Source organism: Odontesthes bonariensis, chromosome 8 (genome assembly GCF_027942865.1).
Source record: "Odontesthes bonariensis isolate fOdoBon6 chromosome 8, fOdoBon6.hap1, whole genome shotgun sequence".
Classification (NCBI taxonomy): Eukaryota; Metazoa; Chordata; class Actinopteri; order Atheriniformes; family Atherinopsidae; genus Odontesthes; species Odontesthes bonariensis.
Genome location: NC_134513.1, coordinates 22,409,345 through 22,425,910, shown reverse-complemented (window position 1 = coordinate 22,425,910; position 16,566 = coordinate 22,409,345). Strand labels below are relative to the sequence as shown.

Here is a 16,566-nt window from a genome sequence, read left to right as displayed (position 1 = left end):
TTTGACATGTCGTTGAATTGGAACTCTCGTCGACGTCTACTTTGGTCAATCGACTTGGTTATGAGGACTATGAGTAATCAACAGACCATTTCCCATTAGTTTTTTCTTTCATTTCCCCATGGTAAGTGCCTTTACCTGTTCTTCTTTCTGTTTTAGAGATAATGGTCGACTGATAGCCTACCTGTTGAAGGTCGCCCTGCTAATGTTTGATGGTGGTCGGAATTTTTTATTTTTTAAATTTTTTAAATTTTTGTTTTCAATTCCATTTTGTTTAGGTTATACATTGAATGTGTTTATGTGACTGAAGGACCGTCAGCAGCATATTTAACGGCATGCTTTTCATTTAAACTTTAATATGAAAGTGTTGTCAACTAATACAAGTCATCACTGCTAAATGGTCACAGGCTCTTCACAGTCTAGAAGGAGAGGATGTATCGGAAGGTTCAGGAGTTAGATGAGAGCCTGCAGTCTGCCCATGTTTTAGGGGCGGGCATAGGATTTGTTATGTTTGGGGTTAAAGTGGGGCTTATTCCTATGGAAGTGTTATGTTGTTTTTTTATTGAACAGAGATCCTATACTGCTTTTTTATATTATTTAGTATGTTTTTGTTTGTTATTGACAGACGCTTTGGAGTGCAAAACCTGCTTTTCATTTCTAATCATGTCACATGTCACATGAAATAAATAAAGTCAGGGCAGATATAGGGGTGAGGCTAACTCGTTTTATTACCTGGAATGTGAAAGGAATGAATGGGCCTAATAAGCGAGCAAAGATTTTTTCTCATTTAAAGAGGTTAAATGCAGAAATAATATTTTTACAAGAAACGCATTTGAAAATAGCAGATTATATCAGGCTTAGGAAGAACTGGATTGGACAGAGTTTCCATTCTAACTTCATTAATAAGACACGGGGGGCAGCCATCCTGATCCATAAAAAGATATCGTTTACACCATCTCAAACCATCTCAGACCCTCAGGGACTTTTTGTGATAGTGTCTGGGTTGCTATTTAGCACTCCAGTATTACTAGCAAGTGTTTATGCCCCAAACTGGGATGATGTTAGCTTTATACATAAACTCACCTCTCTTTTCCCAAACTTAAACAGACATAGTCTTATTCTATCTGGTGACTTTAACATGGTTATGGACTCAGCTATGGACCGTTCTAGCCCTAGAACTTTGGCACGCTCTAAAATGTCTCTTGCTCTTGGTGAGTTTGCTGACAAGGCAGGCTGTGTTGATCCTTGGAGGTTCTTTAATCCTCACAAAAAGGAATTTTCTTACTTTTCACACGTTCATCACACATATAGTCGGATTGATTTTTTCCCTCATTGATAAGACACTTCTCCCTTATACAAAAAAAACTGAATATACTGCAATTGTCGAATCTGATCATGCACCAGTTTCCCTGCATATCTCAATCTCTCAAAATGTCACATAGCCAAGAGTCTGGAGATTAGACACATCCCTACTATAAGACAGTCACTTCTGTGAAGTCATTGGTAAAGCAATAGACGAGTTCATATACTTTAACAGGTCTGACTCCATATCCCCATCTACATTATGGGAAACGCTTAAAGTTGTATCTGTTTCAATGTCTCCCAATATTTTTGTCCAATTCGTTTTTCCAATCTTTAAATAAATTAATCTCCTCTTTTCATTGGGCAAATAAAAATGCTAGAATACGCAGAGAGTTTTTAGAAAGGCCTAGGGATAAGGGTGGCCTGGCACTACCTAATATGAGAAATTACTACTGGGCATCTAATATTCAAAAAGTTATATATTGGTACCAAAGTCCACAGCTGGATTGGTGTAAGATTGAGGCAAACTCCTGCACCTCTACTTCACTTCCTGCTTTGGTCACTTCCGGATTACCACTTTCGCCTTCTAAATTCACTTCTAGCCCTGTGGGATCTTCTACTCTTAGGATATGGACACAATTCAGACAACATTTCAAACTAAAAGATTTTTCTGTATACAGCCCTATTTGTAATAATCACCTTTTTCCTGCTGCCAGAATAGACCACACCTTTACCCTATGGAGGAGGAAAGGTTTGGATACATGCGAACGTTTCTATTTAGATGGTATTTTCGCCAACTTCACTGACCTCTCTGCCAAATTCCACTTACAAAAATCTGACCAATTTAGATATTTTCAGGTCCGTCATTTTATTCAAAGCCAGAGTACAACGTTTCCTGCCTTTCCAGCAGACTCAGGACTTGAGAAGATTTTGCGTAACCCTATGCATTTGATGAGGCATATCGCAAACATCTCAAACATAATTGTCTCTCTTCAAGAAACGTCATTAGATGGGCTTAGAACGGCATGGTCTGAAGAACTTGGCTCTGAAATTCCTGGATACTTCTGGGAACGTGCTCAGGAAAGAATTAACGGAACATCATCCTGTGCCCGGCTTAGCCTGATACAGTTCAAAGTCTTTCATAGAATCTACTATACTAAATCTAAACTCTCAAGAATTTTCGACGACATTGATGACAGGTGTGAGCGTTGATATTCTGCTCCAGCAAATATGACCCATATGTTTTGGAATTGCCCTAAGTTAACTGAATTTTGGCCAGCTATCTGTGAAATATTAAATGATGCATTTAATACCAAAGTCAAACCGTCAGCAGATATGTCCATCTTTGGAGTGTTGGTTGATGAGCACAAGCTACCCATTGATAAGATGAACGTGTTTGCCTTTGCTTCTTTGCTTCTTTAGATGCCACTAGCCCTTAGCAAGTTCAATAGAGAGTGGGACAGTTTTTCGTAAAACTGCATTTTCCAAAAGCTTTGAAATGATTGACGGAGTTGGCCAAAAGAGCCTCTGTATACAAAAGCTTGGCACATCCTTCAGACCGGAATTGAACCAGCGACCTAAGGATAACTGTTGTTGGGCACCTACAGTCCTCCGCTCTACCAACTGAGCCCAAGCCCCTGGCTCCCTTCCATAACTCATTTGGTACAGCAGAGAACTGCAGGTGTCCCATGATACGCATCTTAAGCCTGGTTACATGCATTCATACAGCATTCATGAAAAGGAGGTGGGCTTTACCCCCTTTGATAGCGGTGCCGGGAGAACGTTAGACTGGCCTTTATTTCCACCAGCAAGGCCATCTTAGACCAGCTGGACCTAGCCCACAGACTGGAATTAAGGCTGATCGTAACTCGCAAGTGAGAATACTGAGATTATTTAGCTTGGGTAACAAATGTTTGTCATGTAAAGCATAATTGAGATTAGCTGGTTTTAAAGTTTATGTCAGTCTGTCTGTCTCTCTTTTCCTTTGTTTTATTCAGATGTGCCTGTGACATGCGGGTCATACGGTTCCTGAGGGAGAGGGCCCTGGGAAACAGCCCTTCTCGCCTGGTGAGGCAGCTGCGGGAGAACCACAGCGAGGAGTGGCTGAAGCGTTTTTGCCGGTATCTCGTTGGCTGCTCCGACTTAACGTCCCAGCCAAGCTTGCTCCCTGTGAGGTTTCAGGAGCCACCTGAGCCTGAAACAATCCCCTCCCACAGGTGGATGTTGGCTGTTTATGGCAGGGATATCTTGGGCAGGCTGGACCACGTTAAAGCCAGCATAACGTCCACATATGGCGGCATCTTGAAGATGGACTCCACCAAAAAGGTAACTGTTTTTACATTTTTAATATTAAAAGAATTTAAAATAAACCATTAGTAGTAGTATAGACCTGAAATATGAAAGTAATGCTTCATATATAGATAATCAAGCATCACTCGCTGTCTTTTCTATGTTATTACAGATCACAAAGAAGCTGTCAGGGTTAGCAAAGGGGACAGCTTTGTGGCTGACATCTGTTGGAAATGAGGTGGGCCAGATCCTCATCAGTGTTCTGACAGCTCAAGAGGGTCCTGCCGTGGACCGAATGGCAGCTGGCCTCATCCAGAGGTACACTGATGCAGGTGTGGCTCCACCTCAAGTTCTTTATGTGGACTGTGACTGCTGTCTGGAGGGCACTGGGCAGACCAAGCTCAAGCAGCGATTTGGTGGGTGGCCAGACTTGGTCGTGAAGCTGGACATCTACCACTTCATGCGGCGTCTGGCAGCTGGTTGCACGAAGGATGCACATCCACTTTACCCCATTTTCATGGCGTGTATGTCCCGCTGCATTTTTGAATGGGACAGTGGGGATGTGTCTCTGCTGAGGCGGGCCAAGAGGGAGCAGCTGATCCATGAAGGTGTCCCTGGCATCACAGACACTATGGTGGACCAACGGATCTCCAAGGAGGAATTGGCCCTGCACTGCCGACGGCAGACAAGAGGAGAGCAGCAGACCATTTTGATGATCGAGCGTCTCCTCAACGAGCTGATGGGAGTAAAGGGTCGAGACCTTCTTGGTGTCCCTCTCTTGGACCAGGAGAGGATGCAGCACATCTGGCAAGTCCAGAAGAGGCATGTGAAGTGCATTCAGGATGAACCCGGACTGCTCCTCTACACACAGACTGGCACCACCACCAAAGAGGGTATTGTCCTGCCCAACTACTGATGTGCAAGGGGGTCCACATCACTGGAGTCATTTCACCTTCACCTGAACAGGTTCATTCCCGGTCAGTATAAATCAGTATTCATCGGAAATATGAAAGGTGACACAATGAATGTCTTTCAAATAGCCAAGCACAAAACAATTAACTTAAAGTTATTCATCTCATCCAAAGGAATAAGTGCCAACAGTTTGAATTTCCAACTGTAACTCCTGGAAGGCCTGAACAGGTGGAATCAGGACCGCAAAGTAGCTTCTTTGGCAGGCAAACCTCCGTCCCTCTTGAGCTACTCTGGGGACCTGGTGCACTGTGCCAACACCCTTTGTGCTCTGGTGCTTGGAAGACGGCTTTTACAATCTTTTCAGCCACCATCTGTCTATACTGGTGAGTTTTGGCTTTAAAGCACTTGTATTCATAAATTCATATATTCATTTTTACTGATTTCCTTCTATTGTGTTCTAACATCTGTCCCAGGTGAACTCCTAGGTGTAGATTACCTGTATAGCCAAACAGGACAGGCCTTGCAGGACGTGGATCCTGACTCTGAGGCAACAGACCAGCTGTTGGAGGATGTGGGCACAGAGGAAGAGTTGTAGGACGAGGGCTTTATAGACAGCAGTTTGGACCTCAACCTGGATCCTACTATTGAGATGCTGGACCCGTCTGATGGCTCATCACCTGCCACGACCAGTGTAGCCAGCACTCCTGCCACTGTCCAGACTACAGAACTGGTAACCATTCTTAATAATAACAGTACATGTAGTATTATTTGTATAGCACTACTAACTTTAACTGAAAACACATCTCTTTTCCCTGGCCTTCCACTAGCTGAAATGGAGTTCACCTTGGCTTGCTACTTTTATTGTTATTGTTATTTTATTGCTAATTTTATCTTAAATTTTATTTTGATCTGTGACGATGATAAGTCATTCTTATTGCTTTTATTGATGACTCTCTTGTGATGCAGTTGCTGTTGTGAAGCACTTCGGTCAGCTGAGGCTGTTTTAATGTGCTATATAAATAAATTTTGAATTTGAATTTGAAACTTTCTTTGAATAGCTCAATGAAGAAAAAAATAGAAACAAACAATATAACATGTATACCATCTAAAGAGTAAATCGATTAAAATCATAATCCATAAACAAATCCATAAACATGTTTTGACGTGACATTTTTTTCAGTCTTTCGACTGGATGACCACGGTGCCTTCTGCTCCATCATCCATGATGGCCACTGTCACCGCCCATGGTCCATCTTCTACAATGACCACATTCACCAGCTATGGACCAACAATGAGCCGTTACGCCACCTCTGGTCCATCCTCCACAATTACCACCCATGCCGCCTCTGCTCCATCCTCCACAACCACCTCCGCCTCCATCCTTCCTCTCTCGACCACCCTTGCTGTCTGTGATGCTGCAGCCATTGCACCCCCAGCAGCGCAACCGGTGCCTGAGCAACCGATGGTAAGACTTTTTGTGACAATTACATTGTGATAGTTGTGTTTTTTGTCTCCCTGTGATATTGTATCTTTTTTTGACATTGATCCATTGTTATATTTTACCAGGCTGTGGATGATCGCAGTGTGCCAGGGATGGACAGAGTGGACAGTCTGGCAGACTACTTGGTGGGGCTACGCATGGAAAGTGGGCAAACGCTGAGCCACCAGCATGCCAGCAATATAATTGCCCTTTGGCAAAACCTACTGCCATATGACCAGCGGAGAGTGGCGTACGCTGCGCGGCACCAGGTACGCCTTACGACAGGGCGCTTCAGGTGCTCAAAACCCAAACCTGAATTCACGCCTGGTGTTGACTGCATGACCCGTTGTGTCCTGGGGTCAACAGGATCCCCTGCCCACTGGCCAGACAGTTGCCGTCTGGTAGAGTCCATCTTTATTAAACTGTGCGATATTTAAGGAGCCCCAAAAAAATGGGACATCAGGCGGTAACAAGGTGGACCCTAATTCTTAGGGACTACAGCAAGATCCGCCAGCTGGTTCTGGGCAATGGGACTGTTATGGAGAACACAACCCTTCAATTGTTTGAGGTCAATCAAACAACTTTGAACCAGTGGCACAAGTCTGGAGTTCGTCCCAAGGCTTTCCAGATAAGGCAGCTGTTCCCTGCTGATCCCGCTCCCGTACCTGTTGTCCACAACCCCAGTCCTGCATGTCCCACCATGATCCAAACACCTTCACACCTTTCTGCTCCTTCACCGGTCATCCCCAACCCCAGTCCTTCCTCTGGCCCATTTGTTTTTGTGTGTCCAACTCCAGTTCCTGCTGTCCGTCAGATTGCTCCTGCTGGACCCATTCCCTCTCCACCACTTGCTCGTAAGCCCTATGTCCGCACTGTGGAGAAAAACAAGTGTTGTCTGTGCCACCAGCCGCGCAACAAAGATACTGGCCACAGCCAGTATTATGGCCACATTTACTGCCCACAGACAGCTGTTGTGCCACTTGACCAGTGGATGGAGGAGATGAAGAGGAAGAGGGCAGAAAAAAAAAATTACTCATTCTTTTCATTGACTGTTATTGTGTGTGTGTGTGTGTGTGTGTGTGTGTGTGTGTGTGTGTGTGTGTGTGTGTGTGTGTGTGCGCGTGTGCATGCGTGTCTGTGTGTGTGTGTATGTTTGTCAGTGTTTTTGTAAATATAAATAAAAATAACTTTATTTCTACAGCAGTATCCTTTGTTTTTTCCTAGCACACCTATGGAAAACCTTTGTAAACTCACACAAATATGAAATTTACAGGAAAGGGAAATAATGGTATTGCTGATAGATCCACAGGCTGTGAGAACTGAATCTCAGAAACATTTCTTTGATATAAATGTTAATTATTATAAGCAGTAGTAGTAATAGTAATATAACATTCTTATTTTTATCAATATTCTTGAAATAAAATGTAAAACTTACAATTCAATTCATACAATTAATATTCTTAATTGTATCAATCTTATACAACATTAAAACTACAAGAAAGGGACAGACTTATGTTGCAGACAATGTGTGAGAAGTGATTAACAGAAACATTTTTCATAATATAAAAAATATAAGCAGTATTAGGTGTGTGGTGGTTTAATACTCTTCTCTGTATTGTTATTATTGCAACAAATTGCATTATTATTCTTACCAATTGTATTTGTATCAGTTTTAAAGCTATATTTATTAGACTTTGCATGAATTGATGCATGTTCCAATGAGGATTCAAACCTGCGATTTTCTCATTTTTCTTTTCTTTTTTTCTCTTCTCCTTCCCCCTTCCCCCTTCTTCCCCCCTCCTTCCTCTTCTTCCCCCTTCTTCCCACCCTTATACAGACTATTGTTCCCCAGCTTTGGTGCAGTGCCTTATCCATTAGGCCACTGAGGCGCTTCTGCTGCACCACTCTGCTCTACACCCCTGATGGGACTCGAACCCACAATCCCTGGCTTAGGAGGACAGTGCCTTATCCACGTGACTATTCAAAATAAAAAACACAACTAAAAGAAATCGGGTAAACGATCCTCTAATCCATTTAACAAAAGTGAAAGATTTCAGTCTTTTGACACAATAATTCTTTTTTTACTTATATCAGAAAAGTGGACTTTGGAGAACACATCCTCCTCTTTAAAGAGTTCCTGCAGTGGCTGAAACCTGTTAGAAATGCTGAGTTTGAATGCTGTCTGGATGTCCTTATCCTTGAGCAGGCCTACATTGAATCTTTTACGTGGATTGGTGTTTGTGGAGTATTTCTTCAGCCTCAGCCGTGCTGACGTCACAATAAGGTGGTGGTCTGATGACACATCTGCCCCCCTCATCACCCTTACATCACTCCACAGTCGTCGGAACTTCCGGTTGATGCACATGTGGTCGATCTGGTTTTCTGTGAAGTGGTCGGGTGATCTCCATGTGGCTTTGTGGATTCGTTTGTGCATAAAGATGCTGCCTCCTATCACTAGTTGGTTGAGCGAACACAGATCTGCAAATCTTGTAACAATTGCGACCATCAAAAAATAACCATTCATCAGGGTTGCTGATACATTTTTTTGTTTGCCTTTTCTTGGTGTCTTTTTTTTTTTTTTTTGCCTTTTTTGTCTCTTTTTCTTTGCCTTTAATGTCCATATCCAAAGTGTCTCTCTTCAATTTCCAACTCATACAGTACAGTCCCCTCCAAAAGGCTACCAGGCACACACACACCACCAGACAGACACAGACAGACAGACAGACAGACAGACACACACACACACACACACACACCACCAGGCACAAAAAAAGGATTAGGCCGTGTTGTTATCAAGTAACCTATTTTAATAACTCCCGCTCTCAACAACATACATGCGTTCATGCAGTCTAGCTCTACTCCGTTATAAATCGTACTGTAAGTTGACTTGGAACAAGTATTGCCACCTAGCGGCTGTAAAAATTGGCTTTGTTCTTAGACATTATAAATTAAATAAGTCTCAGTACTTTTCCATGATGACCTAAAGTGATCCAGGAGTAGGAAGACAAAACAATTGGGAAAGCAAGGGCAGATTCACACACACACATTGTTTTGGGCTGATCCAGAGAATATGACGAAGCATGTTGAACCTACTCATGTCCAATCATACTCGTTCGAGTGTGAGTCCAACCTATGAGGCTATAAATACAAATGATAACCGGAAGTCGAGGTTCAGTCTGACAGACTTCCTGCGGGAGCTCTGTTCCACTGAGCCCAGCGCTGATATGCTTTGACGTGTGACTACCAATAAACACTTCATTTTCACTTGAATTACTCCGGTCCATTCTTGAGCTTCCAATTAAAGAACCGAATCTAACAGTCTATAACTGTAAATGTAAATAACTCCCCATCATGTTTCCCCTCCTTCTTTATTGTAATCTCAATTATTTGAGAGACTACATCTGTGCAAACAAATTCCAAATTGAGAAGCAAAGAGTGTTGTGTTTTGTGAATAAATGTAAATGATTCTGGCTTTGGTTTTCACAATCACATTCAGTGGATGACACTCACTGTCCTGTTATTCAAGAAGATTCTGTTTTAAAGTATGTTAAGTCCCTCCTTTCTCACTGAAACAGAACCGAACCGAACAGAACTTTTGACTGACACACACACACACACACACACACACACACACACACTCACTCACTCACTCACTCACTCACTCACTCACTCACTCACTCACTCACTCACTCACTCACTCACTCACTCACTCACACACCTCAGCTCTGGCCCTGTCATATATCCACGCCAACAGACAGAGAGACGGACCGGAACAACCCAGAGACAGACAGACAAACAACAGAGAGAGACAAGTAATGGTGACTATTGACCCATCCCGTGTGACGTCAGCGCAAAAGTAAGCGCCATTTTGGACATGGACTACCAGTAGTCTACCACTGCTAACAACCAAGAACAAGGTGTGTTTGCGTTCGCACGTCATCGAGAGCGAACACAAGTGGACTAAATAAGCTCTCGTCCAAACTGAATAGTAGGATTTCTCACGTGCATAAGTGGAATCGAACATAGTTACAACTTGTTAATGCTAATACTAACTTGTTTCAGTGTGCGACATGCATAACTAGTGGCTCGCGAGCCACACGTTCCCGACCCCTGTAGGCTACTAACACTACAGACACCGACCCTTCAGTAATACAGTGCTTGGTTCTGGTAGCAGCACATTTATGACAGGGACCATTTCTCAACAGATTAAGCAGTTATTTCAATGACAGTTCATAACATTTTCAGGGTTGCCAACTTTTCCAAAAACCTTGGAGTGAGATTTCAGCGGGTCGGTTCGCGACACGCATCTCAGAAGTTGTTCCACAGTACAGATATATATATCTGTGTAGATATGATGTAGATACATGTATACATTTTATGAATATGCAATAGTGCAGAGTGTGGGGCCTTCCTCTAGAAAATTTTAAATTTCTTAAATGCAATTTCTTCCATTCTGGTCGATTTTAGGGTGACTAGTTAGACATGGCAAATCCTAAATCCACATCTCATTCATAGCCTACATCCTCAGCTGCCCTTCAAAAGACAATGTTGTTTAACAGAGAGAAATATAATACATTACAAATATCAATATATAAACTCAAATCAGAAATCAAAATATTAATATTATTAATATAAACATTAACATTCTGTAACAATTGCTTACTTACTTACTTAGGCCCATTACTCATGCCTGAGCATAGGCCACCGATGATTGTCCTCCACTGCACTCGTCTCTGGGCCTTCTTCCTTAGGTTTTGCCAGCTGTTGCATATGCTCATCTCCTCCTCCGTGTCTCTTCTCCAGCTGTTTTTTGGCCTTCCTCTCCTTCGTTTACCCTGTGGATTCCAGGTTAGAGCCTGGTTTGTGATGCTGGATGGTGTCTTCCTAAGGGTGTGCCCTATCCAAGACCATTTTCTCTTGAGGATCTGGCTTCCCACCGGGTTTTGTCCTGCTCTATCCCACAGCTCCAGGTTGCTGATCTTGTCTGACCACTTAATCTTAAAGATCCTTCTCAGACAAGTGTTTATAAATGTTTGTATCCTGTGTTGTGTTGCTTTTGTGGTTCTCCATGTCTCGGATCCGTAGAGCAATACTGACTTGACATTGGAGTTGAAGATCCGGAGTTTGGTGGCTATGCGAATCACTCTGGAGGCCCAGACATTCCTAAGCATGATGAAGGCTGCTCTTGCTTTCCCTATCCTGGCTGTTACATCCCTATCCGTGCCCCCCTGCCGGTCAACCACACTTCCCAAGTACACAAAGGACTCTGTCTCCTTCACCTCTTCCCCTCCAATTGTGACTGGTGTGCTGTTTGTAATGTTAATCTTCATGAGTTCAGTCTTCTTTTTGCTGATCTTGAGTCCTGTACTGATTGATGTTCTGTCCAGATGGGCTCTTTTATCTTGCATTTGTTTGTGGTTGTGTGAGAGGAGTGCCAGGTCGTCGGCAAAATCTAAATCCTCCAGCTGTGTCCAAAGTGTCCACTGGATCCCATTTCTCCCTCCTCTAGTAGTAGTCCTCATAATCCAGTCAATAACCAGTATGAAAAGAAATGGCGACAGTAAACATCCCTGACGTACTCCTGTCTTCACATTAAAGCTCTCTGTTAGCTGTCCTGCATGGGCTACTCTGCATTTCATGTCCTTATATGTGTTCCGGATTAGAGATACAAACTTCTCTGGTATCCCGTAGTGCCGCAGCAACTTCCACAAGGTGTCTCTATCTATGCTATCAAAGGCCTTCTCGTAGTCTATGAAATTGATGTAGAGAGGAGAGTTCAATTCCAGTGACTGTTCTATTATGATGCGTAGGGTGGCAATCTGGTCAGCACAGGACCTGTTCTTCCGGAAACCTGCCTGTTCATCTCGCAGCTTGACATCCACTACATCCCTCATTCTCTCTAGGACAATTCTGTTGAACACTTTCCCTGCTGTTGACAGTAGCATAATCCCTCTGTAGTTGTTACAATTACCAAGATCCCCCTTCTTCGGTAGTTTAACGAGTATGCCCTCCCTTCACTCCAGGGGAACCTGCTCCTCTTCCCAAATCCTATTGAAAAGGCTGTGCAGCATGTTGACTGAGCTCACTATGTCCGCCTTGAGGGCCTCTGCTGGTACTTCATCTGGTCCTGCTGACTCCTCGTTCTTTAAAGACATGATGGCCTTCTTGATCTCTACCTTTGTAGGTTTTCCAGTGTTGATAGGTAGCTCTGTATTTGCAGGTGGTATATCTGGAGGTGCCTCTGGGGCTGGTCTGTTTAATAGCTCATTAAAGTGTTCTGCCCATCTTCTAAGTTGCTGTTCTGTTGTTGTAAGTGGGTTGCCCTCTTTGTCCTTGACTGGTTTCTCTACTTGTTGGAATTTACCTGCTAGCTTTCTTGTCGTCAGGTAGAGCTCTTTCAGGTTTCCCTTCCCTGCAGCTTCCTCTGCCTGCTTGGCTAGGTCCTCAAAGTGGTCTCTTTTGTCCTTTTTGATGCTCTTTTTAACTTCCTTGTCTACTGCTGTGTAGGCCTCCTGTGCCCTTGCCTTCTCTGCTCTTGTCCGGCTTGTGTTCAATACCTCTTTCTTTTGTTTCCTCCTTTCTAGCTTCTTCATAGTGTGGAAGGTCATCCACTCCTTGTGATGTTGTTTCGTCTTGCCCAAGACCTCCTAACATGTGTCCAGCCAGCCCCTTTTGGCCTGTTGCCACTGGTTCTCAATATCTATATCCTCCTCTTTAAAGAGTTCCTGCAGTGGCTGAAACCTGTTAGAAATGCTGAGTTTGAATGCTGTCTGGATGTCCTTTTCCTTGAGCAGGCCTACATTGAATCTTTTACGTGGATTGGTGTTTGTGGAGTATTTCTTCAGCCTCAGCCGTGCTGACGTCACAATAAGGTGGTGGTCTGATGACACATCTGCCCCCCTCATCACCCTTACATCACTCCACAGTCGTCGGAACTTCCGGTTGATGCACATGTGGTCGATCTGGTTTTCTGTGAAGTGGTCGGGTGATCTCCATTTGGCTTTGTGGATTCGTTTGTGCATAAAGATGCTGCCTCCTATCACTAGTTGATTGAGCGAACACAGATCTGCAAATCTTGTAACAATTGCGACTATCAAAAAATAACCATTCATCAGGGTTGCTGATACATTTTTTTGTTTGCCTTTTCTTCCTGTCTTTTTTTTTTTTTGCCTTTTTTGTCTCTTTTTTTTTGCCTTTAATGTCCATATCCAAAGTGTCTCTCTTCAATTTCCAGCTCATACAGTACAGTCCCCTCCAAAAGGCTACCAGGCACACACACACCACCAGACAGACACAGACAGACAGACAGACAGACACACACCCACCACCAGGCACAAAAAAAACCCAGAAGATATCAGTGTGTGCATATCTAATCATCACATCGTAAAGAACTGTTAAAGCGGGTTGTGGCAGACTTTGCGTTTTTCACTATCTGAGCCAGGGGCTCATACTTGTAGCACGGCTCTAGGTCGTTCATTTTTATGCACATAATGGAAGAGAGGGTACCATCGAGTGAAAGCCTATTTCTTGTGTTACCTTACTGATTTCGCGGCTTCTCAGTGAAGTGGTAAATTCTGTCCTTCAGACTGAACTGGCCGCGCTCACTTGAACGGAATAACACTACATTGCTGTAGTGAGACAGCGCTGCGTTACCAATCAGATTTCGCCTTGGCAGACCGACGTCACTGACGTACCGACTGACGTAATGACAAGCCGTTTCCAGCGAATCAACAATCAAAGAGGGATTAGGCACTCTGCTGTGGTCCAATCATGAGTTTAAGCATTCAGAGATAGAATGAGAGTGAAAAAAATCAACACAGAAAGAAAAAAGTATCTAGCGTGAGATTTCTTTGTTAAGTGTGAGAGCGTGACACTGAGTCTGAAAGAGTGAGTGTCACGGCAGATGCGTGAGAGTTGTCAACCCTGCATTTTGTTTATCCTGATCCTGATAACCAACGTTAAATGAAAATGTAAACAAACCTTAGCTGTAATAAGATGGCGACCACCGGCTCCAGGGACGATCCACTGATGTAGGCATGTGACCCAGCCTGACACAAAGTACTTGTAGGCATCCAAACTTTTAAACGCTTTCAGATCACTACCTGTGTATGGATTGTTAATCACATACTGGTACAGATCATGAGGGGTGAAGTCGGGTAATGATGACATCGCCGTGAACTTCCGAACGTCAGTGAACCATCCTGATGGAAGCAGGTAAACAGTGAAGGTGTTATCTGCATTTTATTTTAGTTTTTTATTTTCGTTTTCTCGTATTGCATTCAAACTGCAGTCCACTACATGTCCAAAATGGCCGCCGCTTTTACGAAGGTCACGTGAGTGGGAAGGGTAAATAGGCCTCCACTCTTCCTCCAGTCATCCAGGGTCTGTCCTGACTCTAGACAGTAGCACCGCCCCTTTAGCTGGGTGTGTCCAGTCTGCTTGTTTTTGTCCTGGCCACACACTTTGCAGATGTAGTGGTATTTCTCCTTTTTTTTCAGCCTCTTCCGTGGCTGTTCCCCCCTTGCCATTCGCTCCTCATCCTCCTGGGCAGCTTTGTTCAGCCTCCAGGCAGGTTGCCTTGGCTGGGCACCTGGAAGGCCCTCTGGAGGAGCTTGTGGTTGAGGAGCCTGAGAAAAAGGAGGAGCATGTGTAGATGGAAAGTGGGGAAATGGGGGAGCATATGAAAAGGGAGCTTGCTGGAACGGAGCTGGCCCAAATTGTGGAGGGAACTGAGGAGGTCAAAGGTCATCTGTTCGTGTGCATGTTGCACAGGGGCAGCCGGGAGAGTGCTGATTGGAGGGAGAGGCTCCATGGCCAGGTGCAGCTGTTGAGGGAGAACTGTACCTTTCAGCAGCATGTTACCGTCCTTCCTCTTGTCCCTCTTAAGCAGCTTACAAGACAAACATTCATTATTTTATATGTGTAAGCCTATCCTCCCCCCCTAAGGTTATTACATACAGTGTATTGAATATTTTCTAACAAGCATGCAGGTGGAGGGTTTTCTTGAGGTTAAATATTCATATACATGTATATACAGATACTGTCTTAGCTGTATGGGGAAGGTAAATGAAATAACACATACCATGCAGAGACCGTGGTGTTGTTCACCGGCACCAGAGCCAGCGTCGTCTGGACCAGGACAACCCTGCTGTCCTCCAGCAGCTGTCTAATGTGGCTGTACACACTCACAGTGGACTGAGGGATGGGCAGGGTTTTCCCCTTCATGTCCTTGGGCCTGTTGTGTGACTGCTGGAACTCTTTGGCCAGTCTGAGGCAGACACACTCACTGACCCTGTGGACTTCAGGGTCCCGGGCTGCTTGGCCGTGAGTCATGTACAGTCTGTGGGAGAGAAGTGTGATATGATCTGGACTGTGAACAAGGTTGTAAAGCCACGATGAACCAAGTGACAATGTCAGTAGGGATTGCAATAAAGTAATTTACACTTAATAACATATGTTTCTCTTAGTCAATGATTTGCATTGAACCAAAATGATAGAAAGCACCTCTCTGCTGCCTGCTGTCCAGGAGCAGAGCCACTCGGCTTCCTCGGTGCTCTCCACGGTCCTCCTGATGCCCGCGCTTTCTTCCTAGCCTTCTGGGTGTAGCTAAATGGTGAAAGAGACATCCATATTCTTCATTCAGCCCATGGAATGTATGTTTAATTCTGGTGCACAAAATAATTACTATTTTGTACCTTGAAGGCTTCTTGTCCATGGCATGGAGAGCTGTGTAGCGGTGGACTATTTCCTCCTCCTCCTTGGCTGACTAGGCTGTGATGGTGCGATTCAAGTCTAGTAGGTAGGATGCTAGGGCATCAACTGCCTCCCATCCTGCAACACCTCTCCAGTCACATTGACTGGTCTGAAAAGTGAGAAAAAGAATAACCAAGCAAATAAATGTACACTCTTGTTTCTAATATGTGAGCCATGCTGATTTTACATTCATTTATCTTATTAAAATGTAACCACATTTACTTCAGTTAAATATTATGTTTTAGAGTAAGGTGTTACAGAAAGTGTTACTGAGCTCTGTGACGAGGGGTCCGGGTTCAGCGTCACCCATCACAGCACTCAGAGGATCACCAGCCCCTATCGCAGCTGACTGGCCCACAATGTCAGGCGTGCTGATGGTGTCATCTGGCTCCTCCTCCTCCTCCAGCACCTGCGAGGGGACTTCAGGGACCTGCGATGGAGCCAGGAGGTCACCTCTGTTGGTCTGGGCCAATAAATATTCCACTCCTATGCGCTCGCCTGTAACCAGTATAAACACAAAGATGAAGAAAGGACATGCATACACATCCATCTCCTCCATGAGTAGCACAATCATCCCACAACATAAATGCATGTCCTCTGAGTAGGGGGCAGCCTAAGGAAGAGAGGAGGAGGGGACGTAATACTCTGGTCAATCAGTGTTGCTTAGTTTGTCGTGTCACCATGTCTCCTCTCCCTGCCTCTGTGTCTCCTCTCCCTGCCTCTGTGTCTCCTCTCCCTGCCTCTGTGTCTCCTCTCCCAGCCTCTATGTCTCCTCTCCCTGTCTCTGTGTCTCCTCTCCCCGTCTCTGTGTCTCCTCTCCCTGCCTCCGTGTC

At 44.3% G+C, this 16,566-nt stretch overlaps 1 pseudogene; it reads right to left on the bottom strand.

The window, feature by feature from the left end:
* Positions 1-6,720: 6,720 nt before the first annotated feature.
* On the bottom strand, positions 6,721-14,149 carry LOC142385949 (uncharacterized; annotated as a pseudogene).
* Positions 14,150-16,566: the final 2,417 nt, after the last annotated feature.